At 49.0% G+C, this 16,436-nt stretch overlaps 1 protein-coding gene across 5 annotated transcripts in view; it reads right to left on the bottom strand.

Moving 5' to 3' along the window:
- The window catches only part of LOC119965447 (synaptopodin), a 128,538-nt gene that overhangs the window by 24,402 nt on the left and 87,700 nt on the right, over window positions 1-16,436 (bottom strand). The window contains exon 1 of one of the 5 annotated variants that reach the window (XR_005460515.1): window positions 2,333-2,557. The exons of the other annotated variants lie outside the window; for them this stretch is intronic. The gene's annotated coding sequence lies outside the window, so the exon portion shown is untranslated. Of the gene's footprint in view, window positions 1-2,332; window positions 2,558-16,436 lie in introns of those variants that run through there. 5 annotated transcript variants of the gene reach the window in all.

Here is a 16,436-nt window from a genome sequence, read left to right as displayed (position 1 = left end):
AGGTAGGGAGGGATTTGGAAGATTTCCAATAGTTGGTGAAGTGCCCAAGAGATCTTAGCCTGGCTTCATGCTGCACTTAAATTCATTTAAAATTTAATTTCACTGGGTTTTGGATGTGGGGAAATCTCCAGCTTATTGCCCGAAGTACATCCTGACTCAAGCACATAGTCTGGAACGGGAGTGGCATGCAGATCCAACCAGGAAAGGTTGATAGATACCCCTCCCTGAAGGACACATGCAACCCAGTTACCATTTTATGACAATTCAATTGCTTTAATGATACATTTTTCTCAACTGCCAAACCCAATTACCAAGATAAATTTCACAACGCGGCCTGGCGACCTCATCATCTCGAGGGTAATTGCTACACCCAAATATTGGAAGGTATCTCCCTGACCCGGTTCTGCAGTTTCGTTGTCACTTTAACCCATCCACCATTTACAAGGCCCAAGTCAGGAGTGTAACGGAATACCCGTGGTGAGAGCCACTCCAACAACGCTCAAGAAACTCAACACCGTCCAGGACAAAGCAGCCCCGCTTGATTGGCACCTCTTCCACAAACATTCACACCCTCCACCACCGATGCACAGTAGCAGCCGTATCTGCCATCTACAAGATGCACTGCAGTCACTCACCAAGGCAACTACAACAGCACCTTCCAACCCACGACCACTACCATCTCGTAGGACAAGGGCAGCAGATAAATGGGAACCCCACCAGCTGGAAGTTTCCCCCCAAGTCACTCACCATAAACTGTATCACTGCCGTTGGGTCAAAATCCTGAAACCTCTCCCTAACAGCACTGTGGTTGTACCTACACCACATGGACTGCAGTGGTTCAGGAATGTTCCTCACCACCACCTTCTCAAGGGCAATTAGGGGTGGGTAAAACATGGTTTTGGCGTCAGGAGGTGGTGTGTTGCATTCACTGCTGTGAGTTGCCAACTATGCCTCAGTTAAGAACATTTTTGCCTCTATGTAGAGTTGTGCATTTTGAGTCCCAGTCGGGGGACAGTCTAGCGAGACGCCCCTACAGAGGGAGTGCTGCACTGCCAGGGGTGCCGTCCTTTGGGAACCCCTCTCAGCTGGAAGACAAAGTTCCCACAGCCAGTATATCGAAGAGCGGGGGAGTCTTCCCGAGTCCCGTGGCCAACCCCTCATCCAGCACCACCACAACAGATTTATCTGGTTATCAGGACATTGCTGTTTGCGGGATCATGCTGTGCTGCCTTTCCCACATCACAACAGTGACCAGACCATCAAAACAAAGCAATTAACTTCCACTGGCTGCAAAGCAACCTGGACGCACGGTGGCACAATGGTGCCTCACAGCGCCAGGGTCCCAGGTTCGATTCCCGGCTTGGGTCACTGTCTGTGCGGAGTCTGCATGTTCTCCCCGCGTCTGCGTGGGTTTCCTCCGGGTGCTCCGGTTTCCTCCCACAGTCCAAAAGATGTGCAGGTTGGGTGGATCGGCCGCGTTACATTGCTCCTCAGTGTCCCAAGATGTGCAGGTTGGGTGGGGGGCGTGTTATGGGGATGGACCCAGGTGGGGGGCTCTTTCAGAGGGTCGGTGCAGACTCGATGGGCCGAATGGCCTCCTCCTGCACCGTAGGAATTCTGCAGCAAGGCGCTACATGAAACCAGGGATAGTCACTGCACCTCGAGTCCAAATTGTGCTAACAGGAGGTGGCGCCAGACGATGGGGCAAAGGCAGCTGGACGGCGCCACCTTCTTCACACTGATCGGGACAATGCTTCTTAACCTGTGCAGACCCCCGAGGTTCCCTCTGCAGCATGGATAGCTACACCCAGGGTCCCGAGGAGAAGCACCAACAAACAACAGGATCAACATCCACTTGGCCACCTCCCTGCAGACATGCTCCAATTCCAGCCACAGTCCCCTTCAAGACTCCACAACGTGAATAATATTAAAGTTTAAATTCTGCTTCTCCAACACCTCCACAGGCTGGGAGCCCACACATTGTTTTGACTGGATCCAGCACGCCTAATCACAGTCCATCTATTTTCCCATCTGATGGTTTAAAAATCACTGATAAAATATATTTCACCCTCCAAATATTCACAGAAAGCTCAAATCTCAATTCAACTTGAATCATCTCCAAACTTACTTCTAACTCAAACAAAAAGTTTCAATATTCTCTTTTAGGGGGAGCACGTCTTATCGCTTCTAAATATTAACTTTTAAACACATCCCCAGTATTCGCTGCTTTTCCTTTTTCTAAAACAAAAAGAAACTATTGATTTTTGGGGGGGGAATAGTAAATACAAGATTAATTATTCACCCTCTCAACGCTTTGAATATTTGATCTTACCGTTTTCTCAATAGCTCTGAGACCAGACTGCAAAGTTACCGCCTGCTTTTTTGCAATTTAACTGTAACGTCCGCAACGCCCCTTCCTCTGCCAGTCCCGCTATCGGGTGTCCAGCAGCAAATGCTGACTGCCTGTCAAACTAACTTTAACTTTCTGCAACAGCGCAATGAAATCACCAGAGCGGATTAAATAGCAGCGTATTCTGCAGAGGGTTCAGGTCTGCTGTGACAGATTCCCCCACTGGGTCATAACGTCCACTGCCTCAAACTCACCTTCTTGAAGCAACAGCTGTTCGCACACTCATCGATGGATTTGTAACATTTCTTTCTTTCCCGAGGCATTGAAAAGTGATTTCTGCTCCTGCCCTGGTGTCTAACGCCTTTCCAGAGATATTTTCTTCAACAACACCGACTTGCATTACTGTGTACATTGACAATGTAACTGAGTGTACATTGACAATATGAGTGTACATTGACAATGTAACTGAGTGTACATTCATATTGTAACTGAGTGTACATTGTCATTGTAACTGAGTGTACTTTGACATTATAACTGAATGTACATTGACAATATGAGTGTACATTGACAATGTAACTGAGTGTACATTCATATTGTAACTGAGTGTACATTGACAATATGAGCGTACATTGACAATGTAACTGAGTGTACATTCATATTGTAACTGAGTGTACATTGACAATATGAGTGTACATTGACAATGTAACTGAGTGTACATTGACAATGTAACTGAGTGTACATTGACAATATGAGTGTACGTTGACAATGTAACTGAGTGTACATTGACATTGCAACTGTGTGTACATTGACATTATAACTGAGTGTACATTGACAATGTGAGTGTACATTGACAATGTAACTGAGTGTACATTGACATTGTAACTGAGTGTACATTGACAATATGAGTGTACATTGACAATGTGAGTAAATTGACAATGTGAGTGTACATTGACAATGTAACTGAGTGTACATTGTCATTGTAACTGAGTGTACATTGACATTGTAACTGAGTGTACATTGACAATGTAACTGTGTGTACATTGACATTGTAACTGAGTGTACATTGACAATGTGAGTGTACATTGACAATGTGAGTGTACATTGACAATGTAACTGTGTGTACATTGACAATGTAACTGAGTGTACATTGACAATGTGACTGAGTGTACATTTACATTGTAACTGAGTGTACATTGACACTGTAACTGAGTGTACATTGCCAATGTAACTGAGTGTACATTGACAATGTAACTGAGTGTACATTGACAATGTAACTGAGTGTACAGTCACATTGTAACTGAGTGTACATTGACACTGTAACTGAGTGTACAGTCACATTGTAACTGAGTGTACATTGACATTGTAACTGAGTGTACATTGACAATGTGAGTGTACATTGACAATGTGAGTAAATTGACAATGTGAGTGTACATTGACAATGTAACTGAGTGTACATTGTCATTGTAACTGAGTGTACATTGACATTGTAACTGAGTGTACATTGACAATGTAACTGTGTGTACATTGACATTGTAACTGAGTGTACATTGACAATGTGAGTGTACATTGACAATGTGAGTGTACATTGACAATGTAACTGTGTGTACATTGACAATGTAACTGAGTGTACATTGACAATGTGACTGAGTGTACATTTACATTGTAACTGAGTGTACATTGACACTGTAACTGAGTGTACATTGCCAATGTAACTGAGTGTACATTGACAATGTAACTGAGTGTACATTGACAATGTAACTGAGTGTACAGTCACATTGTAACTGAGTGTACATTGACACTGTAACTGAGTGTACAGTCACATTGTAACTGAGTGTACATTGACACTGTAACTGAGTGTGCAGTCACATTGTAACTGAGTGTACATTGACATTGTAACTGAGTGTACAGTCACATTGTAACTGAGTGTACAGTCACATTGTAACTGAGTGTACAGTCACATTGTAACTGAGTGTACATTGACACTGTAACTGAGTGTACATTGACAATGTAACTGGACTTCCGGTGGCGGCAATGCGGAGCTAAGCCGCACGTTCGGCAGCTCCCACTTTCGTAGGATTTGTTGTCTCTTCTAAGGGCCCCAAATGGCGCTGATTCGACGATTGACATGTGTAAAGGGGTCTGGAGCAATACCCCCCGGGATTTATGGTGCGGACCCGGAGTGGGGCGAGGAACAAAATGGCAGCAGCTCCCCTGGAAAAGCAGGGGAAGGTGGACAAAATGGCGGCCGGTGGAGCCCCCGAGGAGTGGAGGCAGTGGGCGGAGGAGCAGTAGGCGGCCCTTCTGCGCTACTTTACAGAGCTGAAAGTGGAGTTGCTGGACCCTCTGAAGGTTACGACTAGTAAGCTGCTGGAGACCCAGACAATTCAGGGTGCAGCGATCCTTGAGTTGCAGCAGCAGGCCTCTGAGCGCGAGGATGAGGTCTCGGCCCTCGTGGGGAAGGTGGAGATGCACGAAGCGCTCCACAATAAGTGGCAAGATCGTTTTGGGGAGATGGAGTTTCGGTCAAGGAGGAAGAACTTGCGGATCCTGGGCCTCGCGGAGGGGCTGGAGGGGTCGGACCTGCCGGCTTATATGGCCGTGATGCTGAACTCTATGGTGGGGGCAGGATCTTTCCATCTGTCCCTGGAGCTGGAGGGGGCCCACAGAGTACTGGCCAGGCAGCCTAAGGCGAATGAACCCCCGCGGGCGGTGCTGGTGCGGTTCCATCAGTTCAGTGACCGGGAGTGTGTTCTGCAATGGGCCAAGAAGGTGAGGAGCAGCAAGTGGGAGAATTCGGTAGTGCGTATCTACCAGGACTGGAGTGCGGAGGTGGCCAAGCGGAGGGCCGGGTTTAACCGGACGAAGGTGGTGCTCCACGGCAAGCAGGTGAAATTCGGCATGCTGCCGCCTGCGCGCTTGTGGGTCACCTACAAGGACCGGCATTACTATTTTGAGTCCCCCGGAGGAGGCGTGGGCCTTTGTGCAGGCTGAAAAGTTGGACTCGAACTAGGGATTGGGGACTGTGGGGGTTTTTTGTATCACTGCTTATGCAGTTTTTCTGTTTTTTTTCTGTATTCTGTTTTTTTTTTCCTGCTTTCGGATGGTGTTGGTTATGGTTTTGTGTTTTAAGGGGGGTGTTGGGGTCTATGGTTGATCTGTTTTTGTTTGTACGGGGTGGTGGATGGGGTGGGACTGCTGTTTGGGAGCTGCGTTGGGGGGGGTGGGGTGGGGCAGTGTGAAAGCGCGGGCTTTCCTCTGGTTTCCCGCGCTGCGGGATGAGGGGGGTGGAGCTGGAGGCAAGGGGCGTGGATATCAGATCCATTTTCCCGCGCTGGAGCGGTGCCAAGGAGCTGCTGCAGGGGGGGGGGGGTGACCCCCATATCGGGAGGGGTCGGAGTTAGGGCGGGAGCTGCCGGGGTCAGCAGAAGTCAGCTGGCTCATGGGAGTACTATGGAGGGAGCGTCATGGCTAGGAGGGGTCCTAGCCTTGGGAGGGGGGGGGGGGGGGGGGGAGATACCGGTTGCTGCTGGATTGGCCAGGGAGGAGCTGGTGCGGGTCGGGGGGGTCGGGGTGAGGTTCTATCGCCAATGGAAACGTGCCTATTGGGGGGTGCTGGCCAGGGGCGAGCAGTCGATGGGCTATGGCTAGTCGACGGGGGAGGGGGGGCGGGGTGCCCTCTGATCTGGCTGATCACGTGGAACGTGAGGGGTTTGAATGGGCCGGTTAAGCGGGCCCGGGTGTTTTCGCATCTGAAGGGGCTGAAGGCGGACGTGGCCATGCTTCAGGAGACTCACCTGAAGGTGGCGGACCAGTTTCGTCTGAGGAAGGGGTGGGTGGGGCAGGTTTTCCATTCAGGGCTCGACGCGAAGAACCGGGGGGTTACGATCCCGGTGGGGAAGAGGGTGGCGTTTGAGACGTCTGAGGTTGTGGCTGATAGTGGCGGCAGATATGTGATGGTGAGCAGGAAGCTGCAGGGGGAGAGGGTGGTGTTGGTAAATGTATATGCCCCAAATTGGGGTGATGCTGGTTTCATGAGGCGTATGTTGGGCCGCATTCCTGACCTGGAGGCGGGGGGCCTGATCATGGGGGGGTACTTCAATACGGTGCTGGATCCCCTACTGGATCGTTCTAGTTCTAGGACAGGCAGGAGGCCGGCGGCGGCCAAGGTGTTGAGGGGGTTTATGGACCAGATGGGAGGGGTGGATCCCTGGAGGTTCGGGAGGCCGAGGGCTCGGGAGTACTCTTTGTTCTCCCACGTGCACAGGGTTTATTCCCGTATTGATTTCTTTGTTCTGAGCAGGGGACTGGTCCCGAGGGTGGAGGATGCCGAATATTCGGCTATAGCGATTTCGGACCATGCTCCGCATTGGGTGGATCTGGAGATGGGGGAGGTGCTGGACCAGCGCCCGCTTTGGCATCTGGACGTGGGGTTGTTAGCTGATGAGGTGTGCAGGAGGGTCCGGGGATGTATTGAGAGGTACCTCGAGGCCAATGATACTGGTGAGGTCCGAGTGGGGATGGTGTGGGAGGCTCTGAAGGCAGTGATTAGGGGGGAGCTGATTTCCATCCGAGCCCATAGGGAGAGGCGGGTGAGGAGGGAGAGGGAGAGACTGGTGGGGGAGCTGCTGAGTGTAGATAGGAGGTATGCGGAGGCCCCGGAGGAGGGATTGCTGGGGGAGCGGCGTAGCCTGCCGGCCAAGTTTAATTTATTGACCACCAGAAAGGCGGAGACACAGTGGAGGAAGGCGCAGGGAGAGGCCTACGAATATGGAGCGAAGGCGAGCAGGATGCTGGCGCATCAGCTCCGCAAGCGGGACGTGGCTAGGGAGATTGGTGGAGTGAAGGATAGGGGTGGGAATGTGGTGCGGAAGGGGGTAGAGGTCAATGGGGTCTTTAGGGACTTCTACAGGGAACTGTACCGGTCGGAGCCGCTGGTTGGGGGGGGGGGGGGTTGGAGAGCTTTTTGAACTGGCTGCGATTTCCAAGGGTGCAGGGGGAGCAGGTGGAGGGACTGGGGGTGCCGATCGAGTTGGAGGAGCTGGTTAGAGGGATTGGCCACATGCAGTCGGGGAAGGCGCCGGGACCGGACGGGTCCCCGGTTGAATTTTATAAAAAGTATGCGGACCTGTTGGGCCCCCTGTTGGTTCGGACCTTTAACGAGGCATGGGTGGGGGGAGTTTTGCCCCCGACGATGTCACGGGCGCTGATTTCCCTGATCCTGAAGCGAGATAAGGACCCCTTGCAGTGCGGATCATACAGGCCAATTTCACTGTTGAATGTGGACGCCAAGTTGCTGGCGAAGATCTTGGCCACTAGAATAGAGGACTGTGTGCCGGGGGTGATACATGAAGATCAGACGGGTTTTGTGAAGGGGAGGCAGCTGAACACTAACGTGCGAAGGCTGCTAAATGTGATAATGATGCCGGCGGCAGAAAGAGAGGCGGAGATTGTGGTGGCATTGGATGCGGAGAAGGCCTTTGATAGGGTTGAGTGGGGGTACTTGTGGGAGGTGTTGGAGAGGTTCGGGTTTGGGAGGGGTTTATTAAATGGGTGAGGTTGCTGTACGAGGCCCCGATGGCGAGTGTAGCGACAAATGGGAGGAGGTTCGAGTACTTCAGGCTCTACCGTGGGACGAGGCAGGGGTGCACCCTGTTCCCCTTGCTTTTTGTGTTGGCAATTGAGCCCCTGGCCATGGCGCTAAGGGAGTCGAGGAGGTGGAGGGGTCTGGTGCGGGGTGGGAAGGAGCACCGAGTGTCGCTTTATGCAGATGATTGTTGCTGTATGAAGCAGACCCGGTGGGGGGAATGCCGGAGGTGATGGAGATTCTTGCTGAGTTTGGGAGTTTCTCGGGCTACAAGTTGAACCTGGGCAAGAGTGAGCTGTTTGTTGTACACCCGGGAGATCAGGAGGAGGGGATTGGTAGGCTCCCGCTAAAAAGGGCAGTGAGGAGTTTTATGTACCGGGGGTTCAGGTGGCTAGGAGTTGGGGGACTCTGCATAAGCTTAATTATACTAGGTTGGTGGAGCAGATGGAGGAGGAGTTTAAAAGGTGGGACATGCTGCCGCTGTCGTTGGCGGGTAGAGTACAGTCCGTAAAAATTACGGTGCTCTCGAGGTTTTTGTTTTTGTTTCAGTGCCTCCCCATTTTCATTCCAAGGGCCTTTTTTAGGAGGGTGAACAGCAGCATCATGGGATTTGTCTGGGCGCACGGGACTCCGAGGGTGAGGAGGGTCTTTTTGGAGCGGGGCAGGGATAGAGGGGGGCTGGCGCTGCCCAATCTCTCTGGGTACTATTGGGCCGCTAATGTCCCAATGGTACGTAAGTGGGTAATGGATGGGGAAGGGGCAGCATGGAAACGGATGGAGATGGCGTCCTGTAGAGGCACGAGCCTGAAGGCACTGGTAACGGCGCCGTTGCCGCTCCCTCCAACGAGGTACACTACGAGCCCGGTGGTGGCGGCTACTCTCAAGATTTGGGGGCAGTGGAGGCGACACAGGGGGGAAGTGGGGGGCTCGGTGGAGGCCCCGCTGCGGGGGAACCACCGGTTTGTCCCAGGGAACATTGATGGCGGGTTCCTGGGGTGGCACAGGGCGGGCATTAGGAAGTTGGGAGACCTGTTTATTAACGGGAGGTTCGCGAGCCTGGGTGAGCTGGAGGAGAAGTTGAGCTCCCCCCGGGGAATATGTTCAGATACCTTCAGGTCAAGGCGTTTGCTAGGCGGCAGGTGGAGGGGTTCCCTTTGCTGCCCCCGCGGGGGGTAAGGGATAGGGTGCTTTCGGGGGTGTGGGTCGGGGATGGGAAGGTGTCTGACATCTACCAGGTGATGCAGGAGGTGGAGGAGGCGTTGGTAGAGGAGCTGAAGGCTAAGTGGGAAGTGGAGCTGGGGGAGCAGATTGAGGAGGGGACATGGGCGAACGCCCTGGAGAGGATGAACTCCTCCTCTTCATATGCGAGGCTTAGTCTCATCCAGTTTAAGGTGCTACACCGGGCCCATATGTCCGGGACGAGGATGAGCAGGTTTTTTTGGGGTGAGGACAGGTGCATTAGGTGTTCGGGGAGCCCAGCGAACCATGCCCATATGTTCTGGGCATGCCCGGCACTGGGGGAATTCTGGCAGGGGGTGGCGAGGACGGTGTCGAGGGTGGTAGGGTCCAGGGTCAAGCCAGGCTGGGGACTCGCGATATTTGGGGTTGGGGTGGAGCCGCGAGTGCAGGAGGCGAAAGAGGCCGGTGTTTTGGCCTTTGCGTCCCTAGTAGCCCGGCGGAGGATCTTGTTGCAATGGAAAGATGTGAGACCCCCAAGTGTGGAGAGCTGGATCAATGACATGGCGGGATTCATTAAGCTGGAGAGGGTCAAATTCATCCTGAGGGGGTCGGTACAAGGGTTCTTTAGGCGGTGGCAGCCTTTCCTCGACTTTCTGGCTCAACGATAGGGAACGATAGGAAGCAGCAGCAGCAACCCGGGGGGGAGGGGGGAAGGGGGGGGGTTTCAGGGGGGCATTGTTTATTTAATTTAATTTATTTTCAATTTATTTTGTTGTTTATTGGGTTTGAGGGGGGTGGGGGGGGGGGGGTTCGTTATATGCGTTGTTATGGGTTCCGGGGGTGTTTATTATTGTTATTATTATTGTTCTGTTGTTATACATTTTTCAAAAATTGCAATAAAAATTATTTTTTAAAAAATGACAATGTAACTGAGTGTACATTGTCATTGTAACTGAGTCTACATTCATGTTGTGACTGAGTGTACATTGACAATGATGTGGAGATGCCGGCGTTGGACTGGGGTGAGCACAGTAAGAAGTCTTACAACACCAGGTTAAAGCCCAACTTGTTTGTTTCAAACACTAGCTTAAAGAGCACTGCTCCTTCCTCAGGTGAATGAAGAGGCATACCTCTTCATTCACCAGAGGAAGGAGCAGTGCTCCGAAAGCTAGTGTTTGAAACAATCATGTTGGACTTTAACCTGGTGTTGTAAGACTTCTTACTGTACATTGACAATGTAACTGAGTGTACATTGACAATGTAACTGAGTGTACATTCATATTGTAACTGAGTATACATTGACATTGTAACTGAGTATACATTGACATTGTAAATGATTATACATTGACATTGTAACTGAGTGTACACTGACAATGTAACTGAGTGTACATTGACATTGTAACTGAGTATACATTGACATTGTAACTGCGTGTACATTGACAATGTAACTGAGTATACATTGACATTGTAACTGAGTATAAATTGACATTGTAACTGAGTATACATTGACATTGTAAATGAGTATACATTGACATTGTACCTGAGTGTATATTGACGATATAACTGAGTATACATTGACAATGTAACTGAGTGTATATCAAAATTGTAACTGAGTATACTTTGATAATGTAACTGAGTGTATATCAAAATTGTAACTGAGTGTACATTGACATTGTAACTGAGTGTACATTGACATTGTAACTGAGTGTAAATTGACAATGTAACTGAATATACATTGACGTTGTAAATGAGGGTACACTGGTTTTGTAACTGAGTATACTTTGACAATGTAACTGAGTGTATATTGACAATTACTGAGTCTACATTCACATTGAAACTGAGTGTACGTTCACATTGTAACTGAGTGTATATTGACAATGTAACTGAGTGTACATTGACAATGTAACTGAGTGTACATTCATATTGTAATTGAGTGTATATTGACAATGTAACTGAGTATACATTGATGTTGTAAATGAGGGTACATTGAGTTTGTAACTGAGTATACATTGACAATGTAACTGAGTGTACATTGACAATGTAACTGAGTGTATATTGACAATTACTGAGTGTACATTCACATTGAAACTGAGTGTACGTTCACATTATAAATGAGTGTATATTGACAATGTAACTGAGTGTACATTGACAATGTAACTGAGTGTACATTGACAATGTAACTGAGTGTACATTCATATTGTAACTGAGTGTATATTGACAATGTAACTGAGTATACATTGATGTTGTAAATGAGGGTACATTGAGTTTGTAACTGAGTATACATTGACAATGTAACTGAGTGTACATTGACAATGTAACTGAGTGTATATTGACAATTACTGAGTGTACATTCACATTGAAACTGAGTGTATGTTCACATTATAACTGAGTGTACATTGACAATGTAACTGAGTGTACATTCATATTGTAACTGAGTGTATATTGACAATGTAACTGAGTGCACATTGACATTGTAACTGAGTGTACATTGACATTGTAACTGAGTGTACATTGACAATGTAACTGAGTGTACATTGACAATGTAACTGAGTGTACATTCACATTGAAGGTCTAAGAAGGTCGTGCTGTGCTGGTCCGAGGAAACAGAAGAGCTCCTACGTGACTGCTTGGAGACAGTGGACTGGTCCATATTTAAGAACTCAGCGACCAACTTAAATGAGTATGCCACCACCGTCACAGACTTCATCAGCAAATGTGTGGATGACTGCCTGCCAAAGAAAGCTGTACATACGTTCCCCAACCGGAAACCATGGCTCAATCGTGAGATTGATTCCCTACTGAAGGACAGGTCTGTCGCGTTCAAGTCAGGCGACCCTGACATATACACAAAATCCAGTTACGACCTCCGCAAAGCCATCCGAGATGCCAAGAGAGAATATCAAACCAAGCTAGAGTCACAGACTAGCGTTACAGACTCTCGGCGGTTGTGGCAAGGCCTTATCAATATAACGGGCTACAAAGCAGAGCCAATCAGTATCTCCAGCAGCTGCGCACCCCTCCCCGATGAACTCAATGCATTCTATGCTCGGTTCGAGCAGGAAACCAACGATCTGCTGTCAAGTGCCCCAGCAGCCCATAACACACCATACCCACCATCACAGCTTCCGAAGTCAGATCGGCCTTCCTGAAAGTGAACCCTTGGAAGGTGACGGGTCTGGACGAGATCCCTGGTCGTGCACTCAGAGCCTGCACAGACCTGTTGGCCGATGTGTTTGCGGACATATTTAACCTGTCCCTACTCTGCTGCAAGGTCCCCACCTGCTTCAAGAAGATCACCATCATACACCGATGTCAAAGAAAAACCAGGCAACGTGCCTCAACGACTACCGTCCGGTGGCCCTGACTTCAGTCGTAATGAAGTGCTTCGAGAGGTTGGTCATGAAGCGCATCACCTCCATACTCCCAGAACGCCTTGATCCACTGCAATTCACATACCGCCGCAACCGGTCCACAGCAGATGCCATCTCCCTGGCCCTACACTCAGCCCTAGAGCATCTCGACTACAAGGACTCCTACATCAGACTCCGATTTAGTCACTACAGCTCCGCCTTCAACACCATAATCCCAGCCAAGCTCATATCAAAGCTCCAAAACCTTGGATTTGGCTCCTCACTCTGCAACTGGATCCTCGACTTTTAACCCACAGATCACAATCAGTAAGAATAAACAACAAGACCTCCTCCACAATAGTACTCAATACCGGGGCCCTGCAAGGCTGTGTTCTTAGCCTCCTACTCTACTCCCTGTACACACACGACTGTGTGGCAAAATTTGGTTCCAACTCCATCTACATGTTTGCTGACGATACGACCATAGTGGGCCAGATCTCGAATAACAACGAGTCAGAATACAGGAGGGAGATTGAGAACCTAGTGGAGTGGTGCAGCGATAACAATCTCTCCCTCAATGCCAGCAAAACTAAAGAGCTGGTCATTGACTTCAGAAAGCAAAGTACTGTACACACCCCTGTCAGCATGAATGGGGCCAAGGTGCAGTTTCAAATTCCTAGGGGTGCACATCTCCAAAAATCTGTCTTGGTCCACCCACGTCGACGCTACCACCAAGAAAGCACAACAGCGCCTATAATTCCTCAGGAAACTAAGGAAATTCGGCATATCCACATTAACATTTACCTACTTTTACAGATGCACCACACGACCCTCTTATGGACTGACCTCATTAACACTACACCCTGTATACTTAGAACATAGAACATAGAACAGTACAGCACAGAACAGGCCCTTCGGCCCTCAATGTTGTGCCGAGCCATGATCACCCTACTCAAACCCACGTATCCACCCTATACCCGTAACCCAACAACCCCCCCTTAACCTTACTTTTATTAGGACACTACGGGCAATTTAGCATTGCCAATCCACCTAACCCGCACATCTTTGGACTGTGGGAGGAAACCGGAGCACCCGGAGGAAACCCACGCACACAGGGGGAGGACGTGCAGACTCCACACAGACAGTGACCCAGCCGGGAATCGAACCTGGGACCCTGGAGCTGTGAAGCATTTATGCTAACCACCATGCTACCCTGCTGCCCCAATGCCAGTGTTATGTAGTTACAGTGTGCAACCTTGTGTTGCCCTATTACATATTTTCTTTTATTTCCTTTTCTTTTCATGTACTTAATGGTCTGTCGAGCTGCTCGCAGAAAAATGCTTTTCACTGTACCTCGGTACACGTGACAATAAACAATATCCAATCCAACATTGTAACTGAGTGTACATTGCAATTGTAACTGAGTGTACATTGACATTGTAACTGAGTGTACATTGACAATTTAACTGGGTGGACATTGACATTATAACTGAGTGTACATTGGCAAAGTAACTGAGTGTACATTGACAAAGTAACTGAGTGGACATTGACAATGTAACTCAGTGTACATTGACATTGTAACTGAGTGTACATTAATATTGTAACTGAGTGTACATTAATATTGTAACTGAGTGTACAATGACAAGGTTATTGAGTGTACATTGACAATGTAACAATGTAACTGAGTGTACACTGACATTGTAACTGAGTGTACACTGACAAAGTAACTGAGTGTACATTGACAATGTAAGTGAGTGTACATTGACAATGTAACTGAGTGTACATTGGCAATGTAACTGAGTGTACATTGACAATGTAACTGAGTGTACATTGGCAATGTAACTGAGTGTACATTGACAATGTAACTGAGTGTACATTGGCAATGTAACTGAGTGTACATTGACAATGTAACTGAGTGTACATTGGCAATGTAACTGAGTGTACATTGACAATGTAAGTGAGTGTACATTGACAATGTAACTGAGTGTACATTGGCAATGTAACTCAGCGTACATTGACAATGTAACTGAGTGTACATTGACAATGTAAGTGAGTGTACATTGACAATGTAAGTGAGTGTACATTCGAACGGATGCTCAGTATACCTCCTGAAAAGCCCTTCATCAATGCACGCTCTTGCTTTCTAAATGGTATTCCTGAACCAGTTCAGCTGATATCAAAACCTATCAAATTTGCAGGTTATATCTTTTCAGTTGCCAGAGCACATAGTTGCCAATGTCTTGCCAATTTGCCGGGAGGAATTTGAACTCCCGTCCATGTGGCTTATTAAGACCATGGGCACACATGACAGATGACCATCATGCTCACGGGGGGTAACGGAGCAATAGGGACAAACTGGCCCTCAGGATTAAATGTGCAAAGTTTGCTGATCACAGTTGTTGGAGGCAAGTGAAAATTATCCACACAGGGAGCTGTTAAGATCTGGGAAGGATTCCCGAAAGAGTTCAGGAAGCTGGCAGAATCGTTCAAAAGGCAATTGGACATTTGTTTGAAGAGGACTGCTTTGCAGGGTGATGTGGGGGAGAGCTGGAATGTGGAACCTCTTGGACAGTTCTTTGTCTGTCTCAAGTCGCACTAGCTCCCATTCCCCTTTCACCCCTGTGCTCACTGACCTACGCTGGCTCGCGGTCAAGAAATGTGTGGGCTTTAAAATTCTCATCCGTGTTTTCAAGTCCTTCCATTGCCTCTCCCCTCCCGACCTTTGAAATCTCCCCGAGCCCTACAAACCTCTCAGATATCTGGACTTCTCTAGTCCTGACTGTGCCTTCAGTTATCTGGACTCCCAAGTTCAACAATTCCCTCCCGACCCTACCCTCCATCTCACCTTCCTCCTCTCGGACACCCAACTCAACCCTGTCTCAACTTGCCTGCGATCGAAATCCTAATTCAGGCCATCCTTACTTCTAGATTCAATTATTCCAATGTTCCCCTGGCTTGTCTCCCTCCAAAGCTCTGCTGTTTGTATCTGGCTCACTACATCCCACTCCCCTATCACCCCTGTACTTGTTCACCTACATAGTGGTTAGCATTGCTGCCTCTCAGTGCCAAGGACCCGGGTACAATTCTGGCCTCAGGTGACTGGCCATGTGGAGTTCTCCCTTTCTACCCGTGTCTGTGTGGGTTTCCTCCGGGTGCTCCGGTTTCCTCCCACAATCCAAAGATGTGGAGGTTGGGTGGGTGGATTGGCTAGGCTAAACTGCTCCTAGTGTCCAAAGATGTGCAGGTTAGGGGTGGAGTTAGGGGTTTAGGGCGGGGGTGTGGGTCTATGTAGGGTGCCCTTTCAGAGGATCAGTGCAGGCTCGACAGGCCGAATGGCCCCCTTCTGCACTGTCGGGATTCTGTGGATCTAATATATGGATTGGAGCTCAGTCTGGCTACACCTTGATTTCCAAATACTAATTCCTGGTCTGAAACCGCTCTCTGTTCAATGAAGAGCTCAGGAGGGCATGCCAGGAGCAACACCAGCCATACCATGGGCAGCACGGTTGCACAAGTGGATAGCACTGTGGCTTCACAGCGCCAGGGTCCCAGGTTTGATTCCCTGCTGGGTGACTGTGTGGAGTCTGCATGTTCTCCCCGTGTGTGCGTGGGTTTCCTCCGGGTGCTCCGATTTCCTCCCACAGTCCAAAGACGTGCAGGTTAGGAGGATTGGCCGTGATAAATTGCCCTTCGTGCCCAAAAAGGTTAGGAGGGGTTATTGGGTTACGGGGGTAGGGTAGAAGTGAGGGCATAAGTGGGTCGGTGCACACTTGATGGGCCGAATGGCCTCCTTCTGCACTGTATATATACCGAGAAATGAAGTGTTGACCTGGTGAAGCTACAACATAGCTACTTGTGCCAATAAGAAAGATTATTACTATTATACTTGTGTGCCAAAGAGCGTTAGCAGCAAGTGATATACAAAGCTATGCAATTTCACAACCAACGGATTAGGTCTAAGCTCTATCGTCCT

This window comes from Scyliorhinus canicula, chromosome 4, assembly GCF_902713615.1.
Source record: "Scyliorhinus canicula chromosome 4, sScyCan1.1, whole genome shotgun sequence".
Classification (NCBI taxonomy): domain Eukaryota; kingdom Metazoa; phylum Chordata; class Chondrichthyes; order Carcharhiniformes; family Scyliorhinidae; genus Scyliorhinus; species Scyliorhinus canicula.
This window is presented reverse-complemented; position numbering and strand designations above follow the sequence as displayed.